Source organism: Hylobates moloch, unplaced genomic scaffold, assembly GCF_009828535.3.
Source record: "Hylobates moloch isolate HMO894 unplaced genomic scaffold, HMol_V3 SCAFFOLD_1, whole genome shotgun sequence".
Lineage (NCBI taxonomy): Eukaryota > Metazoa > Chordata > Mammalia > Primates > Hylobatidae > Hylobates > Hylobates moloch.
The window spans coordinates 5,019,246-5,031,786 of record NW_026652276.1 but is presented as its reverse complement, the minus strand read 5'-3'; positions in this window follow the sequence as shown (position 1 = coordinate 5,031,786).

Below are 12,541 nucleotides of genomic sequence, written 5' to 3'. Positions count from 1 at the left end.
ACATCAAAATGCCAACTGTTGGCTTTAGGTGCTAGAACACTTAGGCAAGTTCTTTTTCCTGCCTTCCTGTCTTCCTCATCCTTCCTTCCTTCCTTCCTTCTTTCTTTCCTTCCTTCCTTCCTTCTTTCCTTCTTTCTCTTTCTTCCTTCTTTCTTCTTTCTTTCTTTCTTTCTGTTTTTCTGTCATCTTTCTTTATTTTCTTTTTCATTCTTCCTTTCTCTCTCTTTCCTTTTCTCTTTCTTTCTTACATTTTCACAAACGTTTGTTCTGCTTTTATAATGAAAAAAAAATCATATTAAAACATAAAAACCTCCAACAGTTCATGAACAACCCTAGTCAGCCAGGCCCCTGACCTCACTGGGCAGATCAGATGTTTTAAAGGAACTTGAAGTTGACAGATTCTGGTGGATATGTGTCACTGCTGTTGAGTCTCCTTGGAATACCAGGACTCCAACCCCATGAGAGTGGGTTTGTGTTTTGAAGGCCCCACCTTCTGAGTCTTGCTCCTGACATCTCCCTTTGCATGCCGATGCCGGTAATAAGTGGCCAAACAAAAGAACCTGCCTGTTGTAAGAAGCTTTGTCCTGGTCTCACCTTATAAAATCCTAGAAACTCATGAAGTCATAGTCTTAGATCATCTATTTCAACCACTTCATGGTGCAAATGAGGCTGCACAGAAATATTAACCAGACTCCTTCAAATTGAGAGAATTGGAACTGGAGAAAAGCCTCGGACTTCTGTTTACAGTTAGATCCTCTACATCCATCACTTTCACATTCATTCATTTTGCCATTTTTGTGAGAGAGGCAGTAGAATATATCATCAGAAAATAAAAAATATCCATTTACGTACGGTCATTAGGAATTAGACTGCAAATGCCATTCCCAAAATTAATCTGGTTTAGGCTTAAAGAGAGAAAATGCCTGTCTGTTGCTTCATTTGTCACTGCAGGAGAGATAGAGCTCATTCTCTTTGCAAGCTGGCAGGCTCGGAGCAAGAAGTACAGGGTGCAGGGAGAAAGAACCAGATGTCAGAATCAGCCCCTGGAGAGGCCCGGCCGTGTGGGACCTGAGTGTGTTCTGAACCAGATGGGTGCACACAGCTCACTTGGGTGAGGACCATATGTGAAGGTCATCAAAGCATCAGAGTAGAGGGCGAAGACAAAAGGAATTGGTGCATGGGGTCAAAGGTCGAGGGTCAGCAGAGCATGGGGTCTAGGATGAGTATTGGGAAGGACATTTGCAGGTCACATTCTCCTTCTTCCTGTATGCAGATGCATGTGATGTCTTTGCAGTCTACTTGTAGCAGACTTTCAACAACTCATCACATTGAATTATAATCAAATTTCAATATTTTTCTGTCCTCTGTTTACCTTCTTGGTCATGCATTTTTGTCTCTTTTTTCTTCTTGTCTTTCCCTCCTCTCCCATTCTTCGGCTCTCTCTTGATTCTTGGTCTCTCAGGAGGGTCTTTCCTCCTCAGGTTCAAGTGTCCTGAGTCCTTAAAGATCTTAAAAGGGCCTACCTAGTATAAGCACAGAGCTTGAACTGCAGACTGGCTGACCATACATTTCATTATTGAGCCCTTACAATCACAATTTAAGATATAGCATAAAGGATCTATAAAGGGGAGATCAATATTGTTTAAGTTATTTAGAAGCTAAGAAGAGGGCTTAAAGTATCTGGAAACGTTACTATGATGGTCATTGCTTTTCAATCTTATGAAATCCTATTTTCTGTCTTCTAAATGTATATTAATTCGTGGGCCCAGTTTCCATTTTCTTTCTGCAATGCCTTTCCCTTTACCAATAAACCACCAACATTGACTCCTTTTGTTCTCTTTGACTGGAGATCCTTGAGGATTCAGTAAGTTCTCTGTGTAGAGAATTGATCACTTCGGAGCTGGTTGAGTTATCCGGGAAGCAGTGCTGAGATGAAGTTAGGACGGAAGAGGTTTGCTTGGGATGACAGCTGTGAAAGTGAAGGGCAGGAAGCAGGATTGGGCAGGGGGAGCCATCAGTCTGTAGTGCAGGTGGGCAAAGTCCCGGCCTCCCCAGCCCGGAGGGGGCTCTGGAACAAAGCATGTCCTGCCATTCAAGGAGCCCTGCACTGGGCGGTAAGAGCCAGGCTCTTGCACCACCTTGCTAGCTCATTGCTGATGCTGCCTGAAGGAGAACATGACCTGAGCTCCACACTGAGGTGGACCCTCAAAGAGTCCATAGCTGGAAATGCCAGCTGAACATGCCCCTCCAACTGGGCAGCAAGTCATTTCTAGAAGGTTCACCTGAATGGTGCGTTTCTGCATCAGCAACCATTTCCAATGAGCTTTTATGAAAGTCTGCTTTGTTGGCTGCCATTGTAGTTGATGAACACAGAGGTTCATCAACTACAGGTCGAGGATCACGTTTTAGGAATTTCAGATGCCCAAATCCAGCCCCGACCCCTGGCTATGGGGATCCCATGGTTCTGCTTCGGTACTTTCACTCTTGATTGAGCTGCCATTGTTTTCCATGCAAGTGCATTGTTTTCCATGCTGGAGTGCAGCAGACCCCTTCCTACTGAGGATGTAGGGGTTCTGGGAGGCAGCTGAGACCCATGCATCCCTCATAGGTAGAGTCTCATTTCCTTAAAGCAATTACCTCTGCAGCCAGGAGATTATATTGCACCAGGAGGCACCGGGCAGGCACTGTCCTGCTGATAGGCTGATGACCGGGAGAAACCAGGCCTGCCAGGGACACACACACAGTTTTAATGGATCTGGGCCAGGCTGATGGTCACAGAGCAATCGGTATGCAGAACTGTGCTCCCCAAGATCTGTGTTTATTCCAGAATTTTCCACTCAACAGATGATCTCCTGCTCTCGTCGTTGTGGAGAGCGTTTCTGATTATGAATTATGATTGAGAGGTATTTTCAAAACTTCACTCTAAAAATATCAGCTTTGGAATGGTTCTGAGCAGACTGCTAAGTATTTCAACATTGCCCTGCATCCCCGTTTCAACGCTTGCCTATGCAGGCCAAAACTGCTTAAGATTTATGAATCTGGCAAAAGAATGCTCTGGTGTTAAGCTCTCTGTAGAAAAACAATAATTAAAAATAACCTTAATTTGCCCATTTTAGTCATTACACCATAAAGCCTTGCAGAAGATTACAATTTTCTCATCAAGGCAATCACAAGGTTCTATGATTGGAAGGACATTGATTTTCCACGACACGTGTCCTGCTGTGTAAAATAAGTTCTCTTTCCAGAATTGTCTCCGTTGCTTAGGACATTTACACATGGTCCATTATGAAACTTTCAACTTAGGAAAAATTTAAAGCATATAAAGTAGGAAGCAAAATGTGAATGTCTGTTTTTCATGGCTCCTTCACTACCACATTAGGTATGAAGTTTAAAAAAATTAAACTTTTGTTTTGTTTCTGACAAATTATCACATTTTATCTCCTTTCAGTGACTGGAAACTATGACTTTACCCTCCAGATCTTGACTTTGATTCTCAGTCCCACTCAAAGGCATAGAGGCTAGAAATGAGGAAGCCACTCATCACTTGAGGTTATTGTTTTATTGTATAGTTTTAGCAACATGGATATCTGTGAGGACAAATGCAGGATTTATTCCCAGAAGTGTCATTTAAATGTTGTCACAAGTCTGAGAGTGCTTAGAGGAAAAAGCTAGAATAAGTTGAACTTTCTCAAAGTTGATTTTGGCCAATGGCAAACAAAAAGTGGCAAACAAAAAGTGCATTTCTCCTTCTAATATAGAAGGCAGTATATCAAATGGAGGTCATTTCTGTCAGCATAGTTTCATTTAAGATTAACTATGTAGTGTTATGCTCCTTTAGTCAGGAAAGAGTGTGTATTTATAGCATGTTGCATTACACAATCCTGGACTTATGTTCTTCATTTATTATCCTCTGTGTGTGTGTGTGTGTGTACCTAATGTTCACGTGTGCATATGTGTGTCTTCTTTTTTACCTAGACCTATCACTACCATTGATGCTAAACCACACTACAGGAAGAAATTGGCAGGAAAAAAAGTGTATTAGTTTCCTGTGGCTGCTATAACAAATGGCCACAAACTGGGTGGCTACAAAGAGAAGACATTTATTATCTCCCAATCCCAGAGGGTGGAAGTCAGAAGTCCAGGTGTGGCCAGGCGCAGTGGCTCACGCCTCTAAGGCCAACAGTTTGGAAGGCCGAGGTGGGTGGATCACCTGAGGCCAGGAGTTCGAGACAAGCCCGGCCAACATGTTGAAACCCTGTCTCTACTAAAAATACAAAAATTAGCTGGGCATGGTGGTGGGTGCCTGTAGTCTCAGCTACTCAGGAGGCTGAGGCAGGAGAATTGCTTGAACCCAGGGGGCAGAGGTTGCAGTGAGCCAAGATCGCACCACTGCACTCCAGCCTGGGAATAACTCTAGGTGCTGCAAGGCCAGGCTCCCTCTGAAGGTGCATGGAAGATTCCTTCCCTGCCTCTTCCAGCTTCTGGTGGTTGCGCAATCCCTGGCTGTCCTCACAGATGCGTCGCTCGCTCCAATCTCCACCTCCATCGTCACATGGTCTCTTTCCCTGTGGATGCTTCCCCTCTGTGTCTCCGTATCCAAATCTCACCTTCTTACAAGGACACCAATCATTGGATCAACACTCTGCCCACACCACCAATCTAGTATGACTTCATCTTAATTTAATTACATCCACAAAACAAAGACCTTATTTCCAGATAAGGTCATATTCACAGGAGACTTGAACATATATTTTGGGGGAACACAATTGGACCCACAACAAAGGGACAGATACAGAATTAAGAGGTGACTAAATGGAGAACAAGACACCAAAGAACAAGAAGCAAGCAAGCAAATGATAAATCTCTGGGGTGGAAGTTGGAGATGAAGGCTCCGGGCATGGGTATTAGGGCATGTGGCCTTCCTCATTCAGTGACATGGCAGCTCAGTTGTTAAGGAGGGTTGTGAGCCATGTTCAGGTTGGGCTGGGGACAGACGCCCTGATGAATAACAAGGTAACAAGATGTGTGATGGACGTGGCAGGGAGGATGGAGGCATTTATGCAGCAGATCTGCCAACCTGGTTCATTGTTTCTTTGCCAGAATGCTCATTCATTACTGTTCTATGCCTGCATTCGCGTGAACCAACACCATCAGTCCCCACATTCAGAAAAAAAGCTCTTAAATCTGACTCTCAAGAAAGATTTGTGATGCTGTATAAATGATAACTAATATGGTCACGTCCTTAGATTTTTAGGGCCAAATTCTTGTCATCATCATAGGTATACACCCATAGAAAATATATTTTTCAAGATAAATATATATCTTTCTGAAATTACATCATACACCCTTGATTGGAATGCTAAGGGAGTTGAAGTTGCCTAGAGAGGAAGAACAAAGAATTGTGTTCTTTTGCTCTCGAATGTTGCCTTAGGAAAGTTTTATCCTATTGTTAATAAGGAACTCTAAAAAAAAGAGAAAACGGTATGCCATTGTTCCCCTATTCCATGAGTCTTGCTCATAGAGTCTCCCCCACTCCAATCATTCAAATATAAGATGAAACTTACAGAATATCAGTGTTATGTTTCAGCCAGCCGAGGCTGCCAGAGCAAAGCACCACAGACCAGGCAGCTTAAACAACAGAAATTTATTTCTTCCAGTTCTGGAGGCTGGGAGTCTAAGACACCTTGGCAGGTTTGGTTTCTCCTGAGACCTCTCTCCTTGGCTTGCAGATGGGGTCCCTGCTCTTATTACTTAAACTTCTTACTTTTTCATTTTTTTGTTTTTGTTTTTGAGATGGAGTCTCACTCTCTACCCCAGGCTGGGGTGCAGTGGTGTGATCTCAGCCCACTGCAACCTCTGTCTCCTGAGATCAAGCGATTCTCCTGCCTCAGCCTCCCGAGTAGCTTGGATTACAGGTGCCTATCACCATGCCCAGCTAATTTTTTGTATTTTTACTAGAGGCAGGGTTTCACCATGTTGGTCAGGTTGGTCTCGAACTCCTGACCTCAAATGATCCACCCGCCTTGGCCTCCCAAAGTGCTGGGATTATAGGCATGAGCCACTGTGCCCAGCCTTCTTACCTCTTTAAAAGCACTATCTCCAAATACAGTGGCATTGTGAGATACTGGGGGTTAGGGCTTCAATGCATGAATTTGGGGGTGGGGGAACACAAATTAGCCCACAACAGTTACAAAGGAACTTAGAGATAAACTTGTCAACCGTCCTTTTTATAGAGGAATGTGCATTTTGTGCATTCTTCATGCTAGGCAAGTCTATGGGAACAAATCAAGAAATCTCAGCAGCTTAAAATTGCAAGGTTCACTTCATGCTCACATTACCGGGTCAGCGAGGGTCTGTGGGGGCCTTGGATCCATGCAGTCACTCAAGGCCCAGGCTGACAGAGTGTCCTGAAGCTCGTAGCTGCACCTTCTAGAACATGAGGTCCCCAGGTGCCCCATGGCAAGGACAACAGAACATAGACAAGTCAGACTCATGCGGCTGGAGGTGACATGGGCCACCTCTGGCCATAGTCCATGGAGCAGAACTGGTCACAGGTCCACTGAATCCCAGAGCCAGGAGGGATGGGAAGGCACGTGGACATCTGTGCTACAACTTGATGGAGCAAAGGAGTCCAGATCTTCACTCTATATAATTATTTTTAAAATATACTATTCTGTTCCCTCCTTAGTCTGTGGTGGAAGGGATAAAAATGAAAAAAATATAAAAGTAAAAATATGCATTTGTTAAAAATTCCCAAGGTATTGTCATAATACATTTTATTCTGTTCTTTTTCAACAAATATTAAGCAAAAAGCTATTTTGTTAGGTGCCCAGGACATAATGACAAATAAGGCAATTCCTGACTTCAAGGAACTTTTAGTCTAGAGGTAGAGAACAGTCAAGGAAGCAAAGTGTGTGATGAGAACCGTGCTAGATGAATGTGGATGGCGTTCTAAGTAGAGAGAAGCCGCAAACGGCTTTCCAGGAAAGAACCCAGGCCACATCTGAAGAGGTGCCCAGTATTTGTGAGGCAGAGAAGGGGATGCACTGCCGCGAGGACAAACAGGTGCTTGTGTGCGGGGGTGTGTTTGCTCGGCTCATTTCTGAGTGCTCCCAAGCGCTGAGCACCGCTCGGCACATTGTCGGCCGTTTGGCCCAGCACAGCCCCTCTGCTCCCGTCTGTCTCCCTCTGTTCCCTGTACTGGGCGCTGGCCTGCGTGATCAGCATGGGGCTCCTTTACCCTCTGGCTTCGGGTTGGGATCCGTCAATGGGAATTCCCCGGCAGAGGTCAGAGGGAGGCAGGAGCACAGGCTCTGGGCTTGCGCGTCTCCTGCTTTCTTCTGCGGGAGACATCTGCTTCCCTCACGGGCATCCCATTGCCCCTCCACACCAAGTGCCTTCCCCTGGGCTCCTGTCCCTCTCCCCTCCTCTCATTCCTTGCGGCTTCTGGGTGGTAACAGCAGCAAATGGTGCCACACAGTTGCCCAAGGGCTGTGAAGGTGGCTAGTTGCAAAGGTGTAGGTTAGGTGGCGGGAACCAGAATGGGGCTTACCAGGTGATTCCAACCCCGTGGGAAGCAACCTCTGTGAAAAACCCCGTGGCCTTTTTTGTTGTTGTTTTTCTTTTGATACAGAGTCTCGCTCTGTCGTCCAGGCTGGAGTGCATTATCCAGAGCTGTTGGACAAATCTAGAGCTGTTGTTGTAACTTCAGGTTGGTTACAAATTTTTTTCTTATCACCATCCTGACTAAAATTATATTTTTAACTAATACATCAAACACACCCCTAATCATGCTCTTTAGAAAGAATGCCAAGGAGTAGAAGCCTGGGGTCAAGAGCCGTGCACATTTTAAAGTTTTGGTGTTTTTTGCTAAATTGTCTGCCAGAAAAGTTGTACATATTTTCATTTTAGGATAAGGGATGGGGAAGTATATCTTCCTATTGTGTAAACTTGCAGTTCTTTGATTACTAATAGTTTTAAATTTTGTTTTATATAATCATTATCAATTTATATTCATATAAATTTCTTGCTCAAGATAGTTAAATTTTTTATTCGTGTGTGTGTGTGTGTGTGTGTGTGTATATATATATATATATATATATATGTTTTTTTTTTATATATATGGAGTCTCGCTCTGTTGCCCAGGCTAGAGTGCAGTGGCATGATCTCGGCTCACTGCAACCACTGCCTCCCAGTTCAAGCGATTCTCCTGCCTCAGCCTCCCGAGTAGCTGGGATTACAGGCATCTACCACCACGCCCAGCTAATTTCTGTATTTTTAGTAGAAACAGGGTTTTGCCATGTTGGCCAGGCTGGTCTCAAACTCCTGACCTCAGATGATCCACCCACCTCTGCCTCCCAAAGTGTTGGGATTACAAGTGTGAGCCACTGCGCCCGGCCCATGTGTTTATATTTTATGTTAAAATTTTTTCTTTTATTCTGTACTTGTTATTTGTGCCCTTATCTCAAAAAGGTTTTGGTATAGCTTATTTGTTTAAAAGGTTTTAAAAATAAAAATAGATTTTAAAAACAAAAATAGACCAAAAGTAACAGAAAGGGAGAGAAATAAAAAATAAGCAAACATACAGAGCATACATAATATGGTTCCTATAACAGCCCAGTACATTTAGGTTTGAGCTTCCCAGTGGACAATGTGGAAAGGAAAAAACTTAACTTTTTTATTGGAAAAGAAAGCATATCTTTCTTCAAAGAAGACCAAATTAATGATTTTATTAAAATTTGAAAGAATTGTTCATGAGGACTTATGCAAAGATTTTGGAAATCATTGCTGAAAATGTCTTTAGAAAAGAATATTAGACCCCTAGTAGTTATTGTCAAATAATTCTGTAGTTTTAGATATGAAAACAGTTATAAAAAGTCTAATTTATTGACTATTGGACTTTGGGATTTAAAAGACCACTTAAATATAACAAGCAAGATAAAGTGGATGGCAACAATACAATCATCAACTTCGAATTTTCTCATATAAAGATATTTCCTTACTCATGTCTTATTCATATAAGATAAAAATTAAACTGTAAATAATCATGAAGATGATTTCATTAATGTGTATATTCTCTCACACATACACTCATAAAATCCCATTAGAAAGTTATGATATCAGAATAAAGAATAGCAATTTCCACAAACTAGCAGTTTTAATTACATTCACACATAGTCTTTTGTTTTTCTTCCTTCTTTGGCATAGAGTTTAATCAGATTTAAAATGGTGAGAGTTCTGTCTAAGGTTGTTTGTCGCTTTGTTTTTATTTTTTATTTCCATAGGTTTTGGGGGAACAGATGGTATTTGGGCACATGAGTAAGTTCTTTAATGCGCACATATTCTTGTCTCCAGGATTTTCTTTTAGCTATGCAGTCATAAAATCATTTCTGTTACTGGCTCCAATCCCTGGACTGGTGTCTGGGAAGTACACTAATTCAGAAAACTGAGGCCAAGAAAATGTAAGTGCACTGCCTAAGATTACCCAGCTATTCAACAGCAAAGCTGGGAGGAGAGCCCCAGGCTCCTAATTCCTGTTTCCCTAAACAAGAATAATGGTCTTTAGATTGGAAGAGGAAAATAATAAAAAATCATAATTTTGATGTGAAATAGCTGGAGGGACAAAAAGAGGGTGTCTTTCTGTGCAAAGGGACTAAGTATCCAGGCTTAGAGAAACTGTGGAATCACTTCCTGGGACGTGGGGCCAAGCTGCAGATGTGGTGCACAGCCACAGGCAGCAATAACTGGGGGACCAGGGGAGGTGCCAAGAGGATGAATGTGCAAACTGTGGAATTCAAGGAACAGCTGAAGAACAGGGGCACAGCAGGCCCTGAAAAAAATTAAAGAAGGATATTGTGTATAAAGTAATGTAAGTAGAGAGGTCTTCTATGTAATTCTGATTATAGAACTAGAACCAACACCTACAAGTTACTGGGAGGAGGATTTCTGGTGAATAATGAGGAATAGAGAAAGAATGTTATTTGTTGTCCATTCCAGTCCCAAATCCCAGCAAATAAATATTTTAAAGAAATGTTTAATAAATAGAGCTTCACAGTGGTAAGTACACTGTCAAAAAGCAGTGAATCTTGATTTACTAGAAATATTTAAACAAAGCATGGGTAGAAGTATGCCTGGAATACATAAAAATGGAAATATATTGTGGACATCTAACATCCTTGTAATAGGAGTCTCAGAAGGAAAAAGCAGACGGAGGGAAAAAATAATAGAAGAAAAATGTATTAAGCTTAGGAAAAATACCACTTTTTATTTAAAAAAGGGAGGGGGGAGCACTAAGCACCAAGAAAGGGTAATGAAAAAAAAGAAGAGAAGAAGACCCATACCTAGGTATGTGCTATTGAAATTTTATAATTCTGAGCATAATTTTTAAACATCTTTTTTTTTTTTTTTTGAGACAGAGTCTCACTCTGTCACTCAGGGTGGAGTACAGTGGCACAATCTCAGCTGACTGCAACCTCTGCCTCCCAGGTTCATGCCATTCTCCTGTCTCAGCCACCCGAGTAGCTGGGACTACAAAGGCATGCCACCACAGCCAGCTAATTTTTTATATTTTTAGTACAGGTGGGGTTTCACCATGTTAGCCAGAATGGTCTTGATCTCCTGACCTCGTGATCTGCCCACCTCTGCCTCCCAAAGTGCTGGGATTACAGGGGTGAGCCACCACGCCCAGCCAATTTTAAAAATCTTAATAGCTTCCTGAGAGAAAGAACAGTTTACCTATAAAGAAATTAAAAGAAAATTCAGATTATTTCTGATTCCTCAGCATCATGAAATAAAGAATAATGCCAAAGTTCTAAGAGAAAATTACTTTGAACCTGAAAATTTATACCCAGCAACACTATCCATCAAGTGAAGTCAAAATTATAACATTGTTGGCCAAGCATGGTGGCTCACGCCTATAATCCCAGCACTGTGGGAGGCCAAGGCAGATGGATCATGAGGTCAAGAGACCGAGACCACTCTGGCCAACATGATGAAACCCCATCTCTACTAAAAATACAAAAATTAGCTGGGCATGGTGCATCTGTGGTCCCAGCTACTCAGGAGGGTGAGGCAGGAGAATTGCTTGAACCCAGGAGGCAGAGGTTGCAGTGAGCTGAGATCGTGCCGTTGCATGCCAGCCTGGTGACAAAGCGAGACTCCGTCAAAAAAAAAAGAATTATTACATTTTCAGTGCAGCAAAGACAGAGAATGTATTCCCCTTGTACCCTAATTCAGCTAAATGGAAAACAATTTAAAAAACAGGTCATGTGGAATGGAAGATGCTACGGAAGCTGATTGGGACTGTGAGGAACTGAAATCATCTCCACCTGCAGCAATTAAACATTGACCCTGGAAGCCTTGCCTTTGAGAGGCCCAGGTGGGTCTGGAGACTTAGCATAATTTTTTCTTCTTTGCACATCCATTTAAACAAGTTGGTTCTACAGTGAAATATTTATAGTCTTCATTTTATATGGCTTGGAGTTTGGATCATTTCCTTATATAAAAGGAGACAAGGTGCACTTGTTTTTTTCTAAATCGAATTAAATTAAGTTTTGAGTACCAGCTCGTCAAGCTGGCAAGAAGTGTCTGCCATTAATGGCATTAATGGGCTTCTTCCTTTCCCTGAGCCCAGTGCCATGTGCCCGGAACAACAACGGGGAAAGGCCATGGTTCCTTTCCCTTCATCTGAGCATTGACTCTCATGTCCTTGGCTCCAGGATGCCGTGGTGAGTGTGGTCTTTAGCTGTGTGATGGCTGCAGCTGCTCATCTGCTCTAGGAGCCCAAGTGAGACCCCTCCATCCCCAACCCGTGGTCCCTCCTTCTCCAGTGTTTCAGCATGAAAGAGGGACACTCACTGGTCTCATGGCCTCACAGGTGGTCATGCTGCCCCATCTGAGGTCCTGCCATACCTGCGCAGTGCCTCCTAGCAAGGCTCACACCATCCCTGTGTTAAGGGAGCCCAGATTGGGGTCTCCTCCCAGCCCTGGTTCAGCTGCCTCTAGAGTGACAGTCTTGCTCCCTAAAGACTCCTCCCTTGATTTTGGTGGGGAACCCATCCTGTCACCTGCAGCATCAGGGTGACCCATCCGATCACCTTCCTTTCTAGGGCAACCTGTCCTACCTACCAGCTGCCCCATCAGGGGGTAATCCACTGATCACCTCCCTCTGTTGGTGCAGCAATCCTGACACCTACATCTGTGGGGCGACCTTCCCTATCACCTGCACCTTTTGGAATTTTGACTCCACCGTGGAGCCTAAGTGAAGCCTGGAGTCTGGGAAAACAAAGCAGAAGTCACTTATTTCAAGAAAGAGAAAATCCCACTCATCCTTTCATCCACGAACCTGGAGTCCCACGGTTAGCTGCTTAGTTGGCTGCACTGTCATGTTAAATAGTTTACCTGGAAGTGAAATTGTCCTCTTAGATTTTCATTCGTTTTGCTATTTCCTGTGGATTTTGGGGAGAAGAGGAGCATCTCCCCTGCACAGCTGCAAACTCAGGTTAGCTGGGTTACACTCCTGTGCCAGAGCTTGCAGCAGGTG